The sequence below is a fragment of the Aedes albopictus genome, chromosome 2 (assembly GCF_035046485.1).
Source record: "Aedes albopictus strain Foshan chromosome 2, AalbF5, whole genome shotgun sequence".
Taxonomy (NCBI): domain Eukaryota; kingdom Metazoa; phylum Arthropoda; class Insecta; order Diptera; family Culicidae; genus Aedes; species Aedes albopictus.
In genome coordinates, this window is record NC_085137.1 from 166,500,015 (window position 1) to 166,518,124 (window position 18,110).

The 18,110-nt window shown below is 37.5% G+C and overlaps 1 protein-coding gene across 3 annotated transcripts in view; it reads right to left on the minus strand.

Moving 5' to 3' along the window:
- Positions 1-18,110, minus strand: part of LOC109406911 (developmental protein eyes absent) — a 122,066-nt gene that overhangs the window by 33,361 nt on the left and 70,595 nt on the right. The gene's annotated exons all lie outside the window — the stretch shown is intronic.

Below are 18,110 nucleotides of genomic sequence, written 5' to 3' on the forward strand. Positions count from 1 at the left end.
TCTCATTTTTGGAGTGAACATATAGCCTTTCGGTACACCTTGGTGTACGAGAAAGGCAAAAAACATGCATAGTTTTTTTCCGTTGCAAGTTGTCCTCCTCCTCTTGGCGTAACGTCCTCATTGGGACAAAGCCTGCTTCTCAGCTTAGTGTTCTATGAGCACTTCCACAGTTATTAACTGAGAGCTTCCTCTGCCAATGACCATTTTGCATGCGTATATCGTGTGGCAGGCACGAAGATACTCTATGCCCAAGGAAGTCAAGGAAATTTCCTTTACGAAAAGATCCTGGACCGACCGGGAATCGAACCCGTCACCCTCAGCGAACCGTTGCAAGTTGTACGTGGAGTCAATTTGAAAAATTAAAAAAATCAGATATCTCTAGATAATTTTGAACATTTACCATGATGTTACCTCGGAACTATGAATGTCATTTTGGAAACCGGTCGGCCGGCATCACGCTAATAATGAGTATCGCAAACAGCAAGATTTTTTCAACAGCACGATTATTTGAGGGTTTGAGCAAAGCAAAAACAATATGCTTTTGGAATTCTAGTGAAAGTTTCTGTCTGAAAACTCCTAAACACTCGCACTGGGGTCTTGAAGTTCGTCAAAAGTAATACTTTTTAAGTAATTTTTATTGCATTCACTGAAATATTTTACAGTGTAAAATTTTTATTGACAATATTCAGATGATGCTCTTTTACTTTACACAATTGTTTTTTCCAGTAAATGTTTCTGTGGACTTAAATTCTTGTACCTAAATCTAGCAGAAACCATTCAAGTCATATTTAAAAATTCTCACATAAACTTCTTCAGGGATTCTTAAAAAAAATAATCAAAAACTCTTCTGGAGATTCATCTCAAAATTTCTCGACGAATTCCATAAAAAAATCATTCAACGTGGCTTTCAGGAAGTTATCTATCTAGTTAATCTAAATTCATTGATTAGTCAAGGGATTCCTCCCGTTATTTCTCCAAGGATTTTATTAAATAATCTTCTTAAGTTTCCTTGAAAAATTTGTGCAGATATTCTTTCAAAAAATCTTTCAGGGTTAAATGTGAACAGTTTCTTCAGGGTGATTCTACACAGATTCCATCTAGGGGATAATACCTCTGTTTCTCAATACTTATATCACACATTTTTTTCCGGGTTTGTCTTGGATTTTTTTTACATAGTTTCTACATAGTTGACAAACTCTCCTGCAAAAATATTAAAAAAAAAACATAGAAACCATTCAATAGACTTCCTAAGAAATTAATTGATTTCTGTATAAAGTTGTGCAGATATTTTTTTCAGAAATCCCTCTAGAGATTCCTTTATTAATTCTTCCAGGGGTTTAAAAAAATATAGATTTTATTAGAAATTCGACCAAAGTTTCCTTTAGAAACGCTTCTATATAAAAAAAAATCTCCAACTCCACTTAAAAAAGTTCCATTGATTCCTTCCGAAATAGTTCCATGTTTACTAGATTTATTTATTTCTGAGAGTATTCCTCTAGGAAACCTTTCATGAACTTCCTCTAAAATTTCTCCAGAAACTAAATTTGGAAAGCCGTCAGAAATTTCCCCAGGTCGTCCGTTAGAAAATCTTGCATTGATTACATCCAAAATTTCTCCAAAGATTTCTTTTGAAAGCCTTCCTTGGATTCCTTCCGAAAATGCTCAAGAGATTCCTTTAGATTATTTTTCAGGGATTCCTTCGAAAAATCTCCCAAGTTTTCTTTCAGAAACTCTTCCACAAATTCTTACAAGCATTTCTTCATGAACTGCTTCAGGTTTCCTGCAAAAATTACACCATGAATTTCATTCAAATTTTCTTACAGATATTCTGGGAAATATTTTGATTAAACTACGAAAAAAAGTTGATTATAAGTTTTTTTTTTATTCTTCAATCACTTAACCTACACAGATTGAAAAAAAGAGTGTAAAATTCTGTGACATATAATGCACATGATTGGAGCGTGGGATATCACAGAAGTTTACATGACATTATCATGTGAAAGTCATAAAACATCATGTAAACTTCCATTATATGTCATATAATTCAGCATGACTCTGAGTATTTACATGACATATAACACAAATTTACATGATATATCATGTAAACCATCATAACACTAAGTTTACATGACTAAAATGAAATTTACATGACGTGTAAATATCATTTTTTTATCTGTGTAATTTACAGCTCTATTATTCACTAGGGTACTGCGTGAGCGATTCCAATTGGAAGCTGTACACTTTGTACAGCGCCTAAATGTATTCTATTCTAATTGTACTACATCTAACTGGTTGCCGTTGCGCTGCTTTCACTTTCTACCCTATCATGGTAGAATGATGAGATTATAAGTTATTGGAAAACTCTGGTAAAACAATTGAACTTATCGCCGGAAATTGGTAAAATAGAATGTTTAAGGATTCCTGAAATCCCTTGAAATTTGATTAAGTATTTTTGAAAACATAATGCTGTTGAACAAAACATACAGAAAAGAAAAAAAAAGCATAACAAAAGTACTGTAAGATAAATTGAAGAATTTTATGCATCATTAATGTTAGATTAAGAATTTGAAAGTCATTTTAATTATAATGATATTTAAACGTGTACTCGTATAACAGGAATAATTTTGGCAAAATGTTTGGGCGATTTCAATTGATATTCCTAAACGAATACACGAATGAAAAACACTCTAGGAAAATTAAAAAAAAACTGGAGGAGTTTATTTCTTCGAAACGCCAAAATCCAACTTTCAAAAAAAACTTAAAAAAAAAAAACAATCGCCAATCTAGATGCTTGCCAAGGATGCCATGGCACCACGCCACGGCTCTGACCACAACATAGCTTCCACGAATCTAAGTGTGCGACATGAAATCTTCAGACTCCGGTGGGAATCGAACCCATGGCTACTTATTCATTAGATGACGGTTTTTGGCCTCCAAGAAATGAAACTCTTGAATGTATCCAACGTTTTTAACAGAGAAAACGAACACAATTTCCATTATTTACACACTGATACTCTTGTGTAGAAAATTTGAATAGAAAATTAATACGTTTAGTTGAATATAAAACTAACTGTTAACTTAAAATTCATTTTACGTTAGTATTAGACAACTTCTACCGTGACGTTACAACGTTTGTCGCCTTTTCTGTCAGATGTTCCACTATAACTCGTAAATTCGACCGTAAACCCTCAAATATTTTTACATATTCAGATTCCTTGTAAAATTTCCAATAAGTATGATCTGTCGAACAGTTAGTTTTTTCATTGGAAAAGTATGTTAAAAATGGGAATTAGTAGCGTGACGTTACAACTTATTGGAAACTTTACAAGGAATCCGAATATGCAAAAATATTTGAGGGTTTACGAACGGTAGAATTTACGAGTTATAGTGGAAAATCTGAGAAAAAAAGCGACAAAACGTTGTTACGTCACAGTAGAATGTGTCATTTGTTTTGTTGAAAATTGTTGAAAATAATGAATTGCCTTGACTGCATTCTGTTTGGAAAACACAGGGACATTTCGAAAATGCTGAGAATGTAACTGTTAAATTGTTAAACAGGAAATTTCATACTAGAAATGGGCTTTATCCCATTTGACATAACGTCATTTGGCATAATACCGTTTGGTATAAAGCCATTTAGCATAAAGGTCATTTGGCATAACAATCGTTTAGCACAACGACCTTTGGCATAATACGAAGAACAGCCTTCTTGGTTAGAATGTGCATAAAACTTGTTATGCCATATGGGGTAGGGCCCTAGAAATGTTACAAATGTTCGTCCCATTTCTAAATGATCAACCCTACAACAATCATGCGGCCGGTGGCTGTATGTCGGTGTGATCGTCCAATTCACTCTTGAATGAACCCATCAATGTTTGTTTATCTCATAGACGAAGAAGGAGAATCCCACATATGAAAAGGAACCAACTGTGCAACTATTGACTCTTCTGATGTTTTTTTTGTTTCTTCTAAGCTTCAGGATTGCAACAAGTTTACTTTCGAAAACTCAATAAATTAACGACAAACGAAAACATCATCTTGTAAGACATTCCACCCATTTCGTGACTCGCTCGGATTGCGCCGGTAATGATGTCGTTTTCGCAAAGTGTCAACCTACATAATGATCTACATCGGGGCATTTCGTTCCGTATGTTTCGAGAAAGAGTAATAAACGACTGATGCTCGCCGTAGGACCAAACGCGACCTAATCACTTGACATTTTTAAAAGATTGTTTTTTTTTCTTTCTTCGGTTAAGTAATGACGGAGGCATTTGTTGAACACATGTGCGCGCGGTTTTTTCTGTGCTGCTGCTTTATAGCGGTGGTGCCATGCGATTTGGGCGCTCTCGAGAGGCCCTAGAAACCGAGTAATTTCGGGATGCTGCCAAGCGGAGAAGAGATTGTGCAGCATGCCAGCCATTCCAGGCACTCGTAAAATCTGTTATCGAGGGCGAGAAAATTTCAAGTGAAATGACCCATGTTCTGGAGGAAGGATGCGATGAGTTATGACCTGCTGGGAGATTTTACGCTAGGTACAGGAATTTTTACAGCTTTTAGTAGGAATTTGGATGGGCGCAAATTATTCTCGAGAGGTTTTTTAGTGACTGGTGAGATGCACTCAACGACTGGACCAATCCGTGAGTTTTCACTCGTTTCGGTCGTTAGTGACACGACATTTAGCAGGATAATTGCATTTTAGCAAGTGATTCACTCTGTCAGCGCGTGCTGGTGAATGAGACAAGCATTAACCTAACAACGATTTGGGTGATTTTCTTAGAGGCTTGGAGTATGAATGATGCTCGTTTCTTCCTTTAGCATTCGTAGGAGCTGCTTTTGTAGGTAGTAAAACACACTGTGTTGAAACAACTAAGAAAAAATGAGTTGAACAAATAGTGATACTATACCCTTGAACCACAAATTGTTCTAATGAGCACTACCATAAGCTTGAAAACAATTTTCACAGACTACAATAGTGCCCCACTCGCAAAACCGTCCCATATGAATAGAAAACCAAGCAAAGATGGAACTGTTATTCGAGGGAGGGCAGAATAAGAGGAATAGTAGTAGTAGTAAATAAGTAAGTAAGTAAATACGTAAATAAGTAAGTAAGTAAGTAAGTAAGTAAGTAAGTAAGTAAGTAAGTAAGTAAGTAAGTAAGTAAGTAAGTAAGTAAGTAAGTAAGTAAGTAAGTAAGTAAGTAAGTAAGTAACTAACTAACTAAGTATCTAAGTAAGTAAATAAGTAAGAAGTATGTAAGTAAGTAAGTAAGTGAGTAAGTGAGTAAGTAAATAAGTTAGTAAGTGAGTAAGTAGATAAGTAAGTAAGTAACTAAGTAAGTAAATAAGTAAGTAAGTAAGTACTTCTAAGAGAAAATTAATGATTAATACGCCCGTTTCATGCTTAATGCGAAACATGTAGCCCAGTAAATTCATCAAACTTTCAGTAATTCCTATTCATGGAATTTTCCATGATTTTCCCTGACTTAACGGATTTTTAAATAGCAAGCATGCACAGTGCACACTCTATCTTTCCTATCATTGCAATTGTTTACCTCGCCCAGCCAGCCGAAACAATTCATATTTGTGCATAGAGTCATATTGCCAACTCGAAACAGTTTCGCTTCCCAAGCGTCAGGTTCCTGCATTGGCCCCCTGTTTATGTAGATATCCCGTATCATCGCAGGACCGTTCATCCGTCTGTCTCCCAATTGACGGCTTGCTGTTCTGCTGCTACAGTCCCATGTCTTATCTGCCTACAGTCAGAGACATTCCATAACGCGGGTCTCCCCGCACTACACATTAGGACGTTGATGACGGCGCGACGATTAGGTTACAATCAACGTCCCTCATCGTCGCCACGTATTACACCTTCCTCAACTCCACTCATATCCAGAGTTTGCGAAAATCTCACACGGTAGCTATGCTCCATACTATACACACCAACCGACTACACGTCGAGAGCATTATGAAAAATAAAACTCTACAAACGAGCATGTTTAGATTACTTATAAATATAAATCACGACCCTGACTCGCGCATAAGTCTTTGCTTTCGTCAACCGTCGGTCGTCAGACGGGTCCGTCAGGCTCAGACTGCCGGACAGGACGGTAGATGATCGATGTTTTGTCAGCGTCTTTACCGCTCGACGAGCAACAGAACCGACCAGCAATGCCAAGTAGGAGTAAATGGGCCAGAAATCTGGCAAAAATAAAAAAAAATCCTTACAGTAGACACTATCAGACAAAAAACATACCAATTTAAGTTCACTTGGATGCACGAAAGTGACGTCATGTTTGCGAAACTACTGGTGAACAGTAAAAGCAGTCATCAACGACGCAGTCGAGAGCATCATCGGGCACGTGGAAAGTAGTCGATGGAACAAATGGTACAGTGCAGTGCAGCACGGGCGGCAATGCTGCAGTAAAGAACCCGGCAGAACGTTACAAACAGAAGCGTAAACAGCATTCCCAAGTAACAATGAATGCTGAACAGTGAGAGTATTGGCTGAACAATAGCTGGTTAACGGTGTCAATGGCTGAACACAATGACAGCTAAATATTGGTCTGAAGTATGGTTTGTTCAATCTCTTTAATCAGCAATACCTAAATGGCTGAATATAAAGTTGAATAGAATATTCTCCATCTGCGTAGCCAGTTTTAGAACATAAACTAGACTACACAATTATCCATCTGGTAACAGCTGACCCAAGCAAGTTTTCGTAGTGTCCACATCGCTTCTCCAGCCTCAATGCAGACTCAGTTCAACTGGTGTTCTTGATTATTCAGTCACAAAAAGTGATGTTCTCGTTTTCGAGGATCTGTATACAATTGTGTGTGGTGTTGGTGCTAAGGTGAGTGACTATAAAGCAGGAGGACCGAGTTCAATACTCAGTTTTCCCACAGATTAATTCATACATTCCTAAATAGCTCTTCTGGAAATAGACGCAGCTAATGGTAAAAATAGGCTCACGAAAGTGTTTTATTTTTTATTTCTACAAAATAAATAAATTTAATTGATTACTGATTAAGCGCATATTAAGCCCCAAATCAGCCTTCCGATGAACCTCAAATCAGCTAAAAGTTGAATAAAATCACCAAAATTAGATGTTTAGGAGCTGAATAAAGGGTTGTACATCTTGTTCTCAGCTTTTGTTCAAATGAAGGCTGATTTAAAATAGTTGAGGAACGTTTGTACAGCATCAAATTGTTACCCGGGTTATCACCTATTTCGGGAGAAAAATCGCCATCTGGTAGAAATGGAATGCGAGGAAATGGAACTTCTGTGCTGGTTTCGTGTCACTAGCCGAAATATGTAGGTGATCGAAAGGTGGAAGCAGCGCTGCGATGAAAACCTAAATGACATGGAGAAAGTAAGCACGGTAGATCACGTCAACGGAGGAAACGGCTACATCGTGGTTTTTGATAAATCCGAATATTTGGGAGCATGTCTTCATTCCATATTGATCATCACTATATTGACCTCATCATTGATGAGGTTAAGATACCTTAAAGTGTTTATGGCCAACCATGGCCCCACGGGAAGCATGTACCGAAATCACAGCTTCAAAGTCATATTTAATGATTCCAGGTTTATGCTGAAGCATTTTTTGGATGATTGATACTAATATTGCTACTAAACTACCGTGAATCCCATGCATTGCATTGTATAAAAAAAATGAACCCGGATTTTACGGCACCCACGATGGAGCGGTCCAACCGAATATTATCTCGATAGATTTTTAGTTTCTAAGTTTAATGAGCAAAACAAATTAAAATCGGTGGAAAATTCACGGAGATAAGATTATAAAATGAAAGAACTATGAATCATGAAAATAAAGGAAAACAGTCTGATTTTTTTTTTTTTGAAATGTCTACATAATGTCCATCATGACTAACTGGAGCTCTTTCAGTAATTGATCAACCAGTTTATTAGTGCTTATTAGTGATCTTGGAATGTCCTAGATCTCCATTCATCTAAGAATAAAGCTCCAGTTGTATTGTTCCAAATACATCATCAAGGAATGCCGTAATTTCCCTGAAGATAGTTTTACATACTCATATACTGCATGTACTTATCTCAGAGCATAGTCCTCCAGAAATGTCTATTGACATATTCCCGGAAAGATCATTGGAAAAAAATCTAAAAGGTATTCTCGTAAAAGCCTTTAAAATATCACTGGAGGAAACCCTCGAGGTATACCTGTAAAAAATTCTGAAAGAAATCTTTGAGGAAATTCTTGAGGAATTTTTAGAGGTTTTTTTTTTTGGTAGAATACCAAAAAATGGAATACTTGGAAAAATCCTGGTATTCACCTGAAGGAAGTCCTGGACAAATGGCTGGAGTGTATTCAAAAGAAATATATGTAGGAATTTAAGAAGGAATTCTTCGAGAAATTCCAGGTGGAAACTCTGGGAGAATTCCGAAAGAGTCTTCCCTGAGTGAAGTCCTGAAGGATTCCCTGGAAAAATGTCTGAAAGCGCTTCTAGCATGTAAGTGCTTACTTTCGCTGTCGTGACTTTTCTTTGGCATGAGTGTTGCTCGGAAGAATACCTGGAGGACTAATTATAAGAAGTCTTGATGGAATCCCTGAGTAAATTCTTAAAGAAACTGCTGGAGAGATTCCGGAAGGAGTCCCTGGAAAAGTTTTGGGCAACTTCTTGCAGAAATTTCAAGATAACTCTCTGGAGAAATCCCTACTTAAAATTCAGACAGTGACCTCTGGTAAAATTTTTGAAGAAATCCTAGGACAAATCCTAAAACAATCGTTGGAGGAAACCCTTGAGGCATTCTCGGGGGAATTTCTGAAGGAGTATCTTAACAAATTTTTGGTAGAAACCCTGAAGGACTTTCTAAAGGAACACCCACAAAATAACTCTGGAAAACCCCTCAGGACTCCCCGGGTAGAAGAAAATAACTAACGAAGATCAAATTTTGCCATTAAAAATGAATAGCTGAATGGCAAAATTTGTTATTGGTTTGTTGGGAATAAGAGCTAAAAGAACAAAAATAATAACTGACTTTGAACCGGAAAATAACTCAATAATAACTAATTTTGTCCTTACAAGAACAAACCAAGGACAAAATATTTCAAAGAGGAGAACAACTGAATAAGTTATTATCGAGTTATTGAGAACAAAGTAAGAGCAAAATAAGTTATTTCAAATAAGATCATCATAATTGTAAATTTTGTTCTTATGATTGGAAAAAAACTGTATTATAAGTTCTCAAATGTTTTGTCCTTGGTTTGATCTTTTAATAACACAATAAGTTATTATTAACTTTTTTCTGGAGCTAAGTGAGTTATTTTTTTTTGTTCTTTTAGCTTTTAGACCAATAACAAAATTTGCTCTTCACCAATATTCTATTTAAAATAAAATAAATACTAAATAACTCATCTATAACAAAACAAGTTATGATTGCAAAATATGCAATTAGGGTGTTAGTTTACTTAGGATGCTCAGAATAACTCATTTTGCTATGATTGCATATTTTGTTATTTTTCAGTTATTTATTGTTATTCAATAATAACTCAGAAATAACAAATTTTGCAATGATAACACTTTTTGTTCTTAGCGAGTTATTTTGTGTTATCCATAAATAACATAAGAATGATGAAATGAGATATGATGGCAAAATTTGTTATTATTTTGTCCTTGGTTTGTTCTTCGCCTCTACTCGGGTCCTAGAGGAATCACTGGAGAAGTTCCTGAAAATAATCAATAGATAACTTCTTGGAGGGATTCTGGAGAAAAAAAAAGCATTCTGAGGATATATTCCTGAAAGTACAAATTTATGAAGGAATTCTTTTGCAGGACCTGCAGAGGGTATTCTAAAAAGTATTCATAGATGGACTCCTCAACAAAGTCGTTGTTGAACTCGTATCAAAAGGCCGGCTCTAGAGGCCCGTTATTTTTCATTTGGGACATTTGAGCCATGAGTTGTCAAGGTAACTTAATTCTGTTTCCCGTAGAGACATCAGGCTACTGATGAACTCGTAAAAGATTTCTTGAAGATAATTGAAAAAATAATCCTGGATGACCTCTTGGAGAATTTCCTGGTTCCTGTATACATCCTTCTAAAATTATCTCAAAGAATTCCAATTCAAATCGCAGGAAGAATTCCTCGAGAAATTCTTGAAGTAATTAATAAAAGTCTTCAGATAATCCTGGAGAAATTTTTGGGTGCTTCCTTAAAAAGATGATGGAAGGATTTCTGGAATTTCTGAAACAACCCCTGAATGTATTTTTGAAGGGAACCCGAGAATAATTTCTGAAGGAATCACGAGAGGAATTCCTGGCAGAATTTCTGGATAAATCCCTGGAGAAATTCCTGAAGAAATCCCTGGAAGAATTCCTAAATAAATCCCTGGAGGAATTATTGCAGAAATGCCAGGGAATCTCGGAGGAATCCCAGGAGGATTTTTTAGTATACCCGGAGGAATTTCTGGATGAATGCCTGGAGCATTCTCTGAAAGAATTCCTGAAGGAATCTCTGGATGACTCCTTTAGGAATTTCTAGAGAAATGCCTGGAGCAATCTCTGAAAGAATTTCTGATAAATCTCTGGATGATTCCTGGAGGAATTCCAAGAGAAACTTCTGGAGGAATTCTTGATGAAATTTCTGGGGGGCTCCCTGAAGCAATACCTGAAGGAATCTCTGGCGGAATTCCTTGAGGAATGCCTGGAGAAGGGCCCTAGAAAAACCCCTGTAGGAATTCCTGGAGAAATCTCTATAGGAATTGTTGGAAGAATTCCTGGAGGAATTTCTGAAGAAAGACCTCCTAGATTTCCTAGATGAATCCTTGGAAAAATTTCTGGAATGATTCCGGTAGCAATCCTTGAAAGAATTCCTGGAGGAATCCCTAGAGTAATTCTGGGATGAATCCTTGGATAAATTTCTGAATAAATCCCTGGAGCAAACTTTCGAGGAATTGCTTGAGAATCTTCAGAGGAAACCTTAAGGAAATCCCTGGAGGAACACCTGGGGAAATTCCTAGAGACATTCGCATCCCTGAAGCAACTCTAGGAGGAATCTCTGGAAGAATCCTTGGAGGAATTCCTGGAAGAATCCTTGGAGGAATTCCTAGAGAAATTCCTAGGGAGATTGTCGAATAATCCCTGAAAAAAATCCTGGAGGAATGCCTGAAGGAATTCGTAGAGGAATCCCTAGAGGAATTCCTAGAGGAATCATTGAAAAAAAAAACGAAGGAATTTCTCAATCAATTCTTGGATAAATTCCTGAGTCAGTTCTTAAAGAAATTCCTGGAGGAATTCCTGGAGAAATTCCTGAGGTAATTACTGCAGGAATTCTAGGAGGTATTCCTGGAAGAGTCCTCGAAGAAATTCTAGAATGCTATCCTGGAGGAATGCCTAGATAAACTCCTGAACAAATACCTAGAGGAATTCCTGGAGAAATCCCTAGGAGTCCCTAGAAAAATCCCTCGAGAAATTCCTGGAAAAATCCCTGGAAGAACTCCTGGAGGACTCTCTGTTAGAATTGTCAGAGGAATTCCTATAGGAATTTCTGGAGGAATCATTAAAAAATAATTTCTGATGGAATTACTGAGGAAATTCCTCAAATTCCTGGAGAAATTCCTGAAGAAATTCCAGAGGTAATTATTGGAGGCAATCTAGGAGGAATTATATGAGGAGTCCCTGGAGAAATTCCACAATGAAATCCTGGAGGAATGCCTAAAAACTCCTGAATGAATGCCTTGAAGAATTTCTCGAGTAATCCCTGGAGGAACTCCTGGAGGAATCCCTGAAGGAATTCCTAGATAAATGCTGTAGGAATTTCTGGAAAAGTGTTGGAAAAATTACTGGATCAACCATTGGAGGAATTTCGGAAATGATTCCTGGAGGTATTCTTAGGGTAATTACTGGAGAAATTTTTGAAGGAATTCTTGGGGGAGTCCCTTGAGAAATTCCTGGATGGAATCCTGGAGAAATGCCTGGAGGAAATTCTGGAATTCCTGGAAGAATCCCTGCATAAATTCCCTGAAGGAAACCCTAGAGGATTTCTTGGTCGAATTTCTGCTGAAATTTCTCGATGAATCTTTTGAGGAATTCCTGGAGGAATCTCTGTAGGAATCCCAGGAAAATCCCTTGACGAACCACTGCAGCAATTGAAGGAGTAATTCCTGGAGGAATGCCTGGTGGAATCCATGAAGTAATCCCAGGAAGAATTTCCGAAAAAATCCCAAGAGGAATTTCTGTAGAAATCTCAGGAAGAAGTATTGAAGAAATCGCAGAAGAGATATTTGCAGAAATCCTGAAGGAATCCTATGAAGGGTTCATGGAGGAACTCTTGAAGGTATTCTTGGAGGTATCTTCAAAGCAAAGGAAATCCTGGATTAGTTTCTGAAACAATTCCACGAGGTTTTCCTGAAGGAATCCCAAGAAGAGTTCTGGAGGAGTCCTTGAATGAGTTTTAAATTAATTCCTGGAATTGTTCTTGAAAGAATACAGCAGGAACTCCCGAGTGGAACCATGGAGGAGTTCTTGGGAAATAGCTGGAGGGATTTCTAAACTCCATGAGGAATCCGGGAAGAAATTCCATGAGAAATTCCATAGGAAATCCAAGGAGAGCTTTCTTAACGAATTCGTGAATGAATATTTATAGGAATCCCTACAAAAAAACTGTAAGAACTCATATTTGCAGTAATTTCTGGACGAACTATTGAAAAGATCCGTGGATGGACTCATAAAGGATTTTTTGAACAATTTTTTTAAGAAATTCCTGATTATTTTTTGAATACACTCAGGTAAATTGAATACTTGTAAAAAATCGTGAATTTTGAACTACTATCGGTTGCGGCATATCTGGAAAATTTGGTAGATTGTTTTTAGATTCCATGAATAAAAATCACAAAATTTAGCCATTTAACCAAGCTTGTTATTTGATGAAATTCTATAATAATATTGAAGTGGGCTCTTGGAGAAATTCCTGGGGGAAATAGGTATCTAGTGGTTTTCGATAAAAAAAGGTTTGGTTATTGTGGATAAAATTCTTAATGATTGAAATGGTTTATTTCTTGAGATTTCTTCTAATGTGATGTTGAGCGAATTAAAGTATGTATGTACTTGTATGTATGTATGTTGAACAGCAACAGAATTTTTTCTAAGAAATTAGGCTTGTTACCCCTCTGTGCGCAACGCAACAACAACTCGCTGCATTCGAAGGAAGAAGACATCATCATCATCGCATCATCGGTCGGGCCTGTCGTCGTCCCCTCAGCAACGTCCATCGCGATCATCATGCTGGCAGCGCGCATTAAAACGACATTAATTATCGCGCGGTGGCATCATGCTTGTTTTGCTTACTCGGTGAAATTGGTTTCGAATGACTCCTGCTGATGCCTCCTCGGACGGGGTATCCAACGGGAACGGTCCTCCTAATGAGTGTGGATTGGCCAAACTGTAGTAAGTAGTCATCGTGATCCACCCGAAGAAATCTAGCCTAAAGCATCAAACAGTGCAAGTGGACGACGTACGACCACTACCGGAATTGAGCACCGGCCGGAGGCCTATATCTCTATTGCCTCGACGACGACGACGACGTGAAGTCAGTTTTGTTTTTCTTATTTTACACACATGAAACTGTAGTCGACAGCAACAACGGAAAAGTGCATTGAAACCGAACGTTTTTTTTTGCTGAAGCCCCAAAATGCCCCGACTGTAAACTTGAAAACTTTCTCACACTTTGGAGTTGCCGAGGTGGGCAGATTTTTTTTTCGGCAATTGTTTTTAAATTTGGGCGGCTCTTGCATTGCAACCTGAAAGTGCGTGGCGTAGTATGTATGGGCAACGTTTGGGTTGTGACCGATTTACGTTAAGTGAGGTATAGCTTTTCTTATATTTCTAGTAAGTATGTTTAGATCTCTAGATATGTATAAAGATACTCCATACTTCAGATGTTGTTCCAACAACTCTGTATTAGAGAAAAATAAAAAGCTTTTGAATGTTTTTAAGATTAAAAAACTGATATAAGTTGAACCGCTCTTGTTTCTTGAATAATCAAACATCTCTGATATATCCCATCAGAACCTTGTTTAACGAGCTCATCAATAAATGGTTAATTTTTACCTACATAATCAGTAGGCAGTGAATTTACATTAGTTCACTTTCTGTCAGCAATGGAGCAATGGATGAATACATATGAATTGGTGAGCTCGTTTTATGCTACTTTGTTGTTTTTAAGTTTGCATATAACAAAAATCTACGATGTTTGAAAATGTAGGGTATTGAACCATTTGGGCAGGTGTACCTATTTTGGGCACTTGCTGCTATAACTTAGTCAATTTAAAACCGATTGATTTGAATTTTTGTACAGAGTTAGATACTGTACGTGCCTAACTCTATTCAAATCAATCGGTTTGAAATTGACTTAGTTATAGCGGCAAGTGCCCAAAATAGGTACACCTGCCCAAATGGTACAAGACCCTATATATTTTATTTTGCACTTTCTTGACAAATATTGTGAAGTCCGTCACAATAAGTGCTGGCTTGAAGGTTTGATACACATTAAGGAAAACTACTGTAACTACATCTGTTCGTACAATAACGAGGCCAATCATGCTCAATGAGTTTTAAGGTGATTGCAACACCTCTCTTGCCCCTACAAGATTGCTCAAACAAAGAACAAAAAATACAACAGTGACTCGTGCCAAAAAACGTTGTGCTTGTTTAATCGGGCGAACAAAACATTTTAAATTATTGAAGTTTGGCTGATGGGAAAGTCTATGAACGACTGGAATCAACCTAGCAAAAATATGTACTGTGATGATAGAAATATTTACGCTGCCTCAATTGCAAAATTATCAGCAATGAAGCAGACTCCTTCAATGTTGAGATACCACGCCATCAACACGCGGAATTCAAAGCATCTATTTAACAAAAATCCCGTTCCTCACTAATTCGAAGGTGCCAAAATGGCAGTCCTGAATCACTAATTAAATTGTCCTCCTCACCATCGTCGACGTCAGACTCCGGACATTTTCGACCCACATCATCGATCCAGACACACAACGCAAACCTGGTGCCCTTCTAAACCAATACGCCGGGCCATTAAAACACGATTCCATTTAATTGCTATTAGACACTAAATCTTATCGAATTCATTTATATAGCACGCGTCTGATCCCCACTCCCAAGCCTTCGCGTTACCCCTGCTACTGCTGTTGAAACTCAATCGGATCACCATCATCTGCTGCTGTTCCCTTAGTAGGTAGGTTGGTCGGTCGGTAGGTACCTAATCCAATTGACCAACGCCATCGTCTTCGGTGTGGTTGGATGGCTGCCAGGCCAGCTCCTTCGACGTCAATCCCAGACGTTGCCCACCATCGTCGTCGTGGTCGCTCGCAGTTCTTTGATTTATTGCTCCGATTTTGGACCTTCCTCTTTCGTTATGCTGCGAGTGAAGCCAGGCCCACGATTGGGACCAAAAGGGGGTTGCCTCCTTTAAAACAGATTAATTTGATTATTCCACTGACTGGCAGATTAAAAACTAGTTAAAATCGTTGATAAAATCCCGTCCGGGTAGACGAGAAGCAGACGCAGACGAACGACGAACGACGATGACGACGATGACGATGAAATGAACAATTTTATTTATTATCCGAAATTTCACGATCCGTGTACGAACAAAATGCTTTTCCATTCTATTTGGGTTTTGGTTCGGTTGTGAAACTTGATCCGTATCTGTACTGGTGCCTAACCTAACCATCGTGCATCTTCTCGTCAGAATCGTCAAAATCGTTGCGTTTGCCATTTCTGTCATCGCGCGTAAAGGAGAAAGTGTTATATAACAAAACGAACGAAACTATTATGCCAAGATAAATTTAAGAGGTTCAACGCTGCGATTGAATAGGAAGAGGAGTTCAGACCTAATATGAAAAAATAGGCAATAGATCATGCCACAGTGTCGCAGAACATGGTCAAACCTTCTGCCTTGTAATACAGAATATCACAGATATTACATGTAGGAGAACTTTCGTATATTCGGCAGTTTTGTTCACTTCGTCATGAGTTTTTTTTTAATCTTTTGAACTCAGAGTTGGCCTCAAATCCTTCCCAACCAAGTTGAATTATATGACCAAGTATCAGGTGATTTGGCCAACAAACACCCCCATGACGAAGAGAACAAACCTGTCGATAATACCCAAGGTCACCCTATAGTATTTATACGAGTTAATCAATAGATAACAATAAACCTTTTCTACAATATTTCTCTTCCACCTTAGAAACTGTAAAACTCAAAATTAAGTACTTTTAAACTCCATTTTGAGTTCTTTTGCGCTCTTTCTATTGTTGTCAGAAAGTGAAGACAGAAACAGCCCAACTTTGGCAGTTCGAGTGCGTCAACACAACACTGAGTTTCTAGCACAGTACTCAAATTTGAGTCAATACAACTTAGTTGAAATTTCGGTTGGGTGAAAAATACTTAAAATTAAGTATTTGTCTGAAGATAAATCGACTGATTTGGTGGAATTGATTATGTTTGGCTACGCAGTCATTTATTGAACAAACGACGTTCTTTATTTGCCCGACGTTTCGACACGGGGATTGTGTCTTCCTCAGGGGGTAAATATTTGTGTCGTTATTTGTCCTATGTTTGGTCTAACTATAACTGTCGGGTTTAGCGGTTTTTGATACATGACTTTGAAATTTCTAATTTTTCCCGCACAACTTGTACTGCTCAATGGCGCAATCTTTTTTGGGTTTAATAATAAATTTTTAACGGAAAATACAAACGAATGTACAATTGATTTTAAACATTTTCATTTCTTTTTAAATAATGCTCTTGAAATTTCTAAATATTTATCAGGATTTCTCCACAAATTTTATCTGCAGAATCCTCAAGACCTATGATTTTTTTCAGAAATTTCATCATAACTACATGCTAATTCAAGAAGAAAACTATTCAAGAACTTCAAGAACTAGGCCAAGATGAACCTCGTTTTAGAAAAAAAAAGCTAAATTTCGCTCGCTTCAACATTTTTCAGTTTTTTCACAAACTTTGTTGAAAATGCTTGAAGGGGGGTCGAAGTATGCTATGCCAGGAAACGGAAGCAACATTTCTTCGGTCCATCAAAATTAAAATAATATGAAAATTTAACAATGAAAACATCGGAAGTTTCTGCTATCGGAACTACCTTTGAAATTTGTGTGCCCGTGTAGCTGCCCGTTCTAGGAGTAGTGAACCAGTGCCCCAAACGCATGTGATCCAACGTTATTATTGTCAACTGCCGGTTTCTATTATCGAGTGGCTGTCGACGTTGTCCAGCCAAGATTTTCCACCGCTACATCATATTCAACCTGGGATAACGTGTCGGGAAGAAGATAAGTACCGGTGATACTCACCGAACGACTGTTTGGACCAACCACGTTCCAATCGAATTCGGGGTCTACGTCCAGCGAGTTGTAGTGAAGTAGTCTACAGTGCAAGCCAGCAATTAGGTGACATAGGACGCCATTGAGGTCAGATCTTTGCATTTATATGCTGATGTTAATAATTTTAAATTAGTGTTCACACAGTCCAAACTTTAACAAAACAATATTCAGAACCCAAGTCGTTGTACTTTCGAGTGAATTCGGTTCCTGAGTATTGACTTGAGTTTGAGGGTGTTCCTTCGTCATGAGATGTTTTTTAACCTGTTGAACTCAAAGTTTTTCTCATAACTTTTCACACCAATTAACGTTTTGTCCTGTCCTGTCAGTCTAATCTTTAGAAGTTTTGATTCAAAATCCTGTCATAGAAAATGCTTAAGAATATCTTTAAAAATATCCGGAGGCAATAAAGTAAAGTATTTAAAATGCACTTACAGGAATTTCAATCTACAGACTTTAGATTCTATGTTATTTTTTTTTTCTATAATTCATCCAGAGTTCATGCGAAAATTTATCCTCCAGCTAAATAATTCAAATGCACTAAAGTTATTGAGTTTTTGTTTAAGTTTTAACATGTATGGGTAGCTGAAGCGTTAACTGTAGTCTCCCCAATATAAACCAAACCATAAATTTTTCTAGTAGACAAACATGCCAAGTTCCTATGTTTATGAAGAGAGAGTTGGATTAACATAGGTATTAGTCCAAGTATTAGTCTCATCCGACA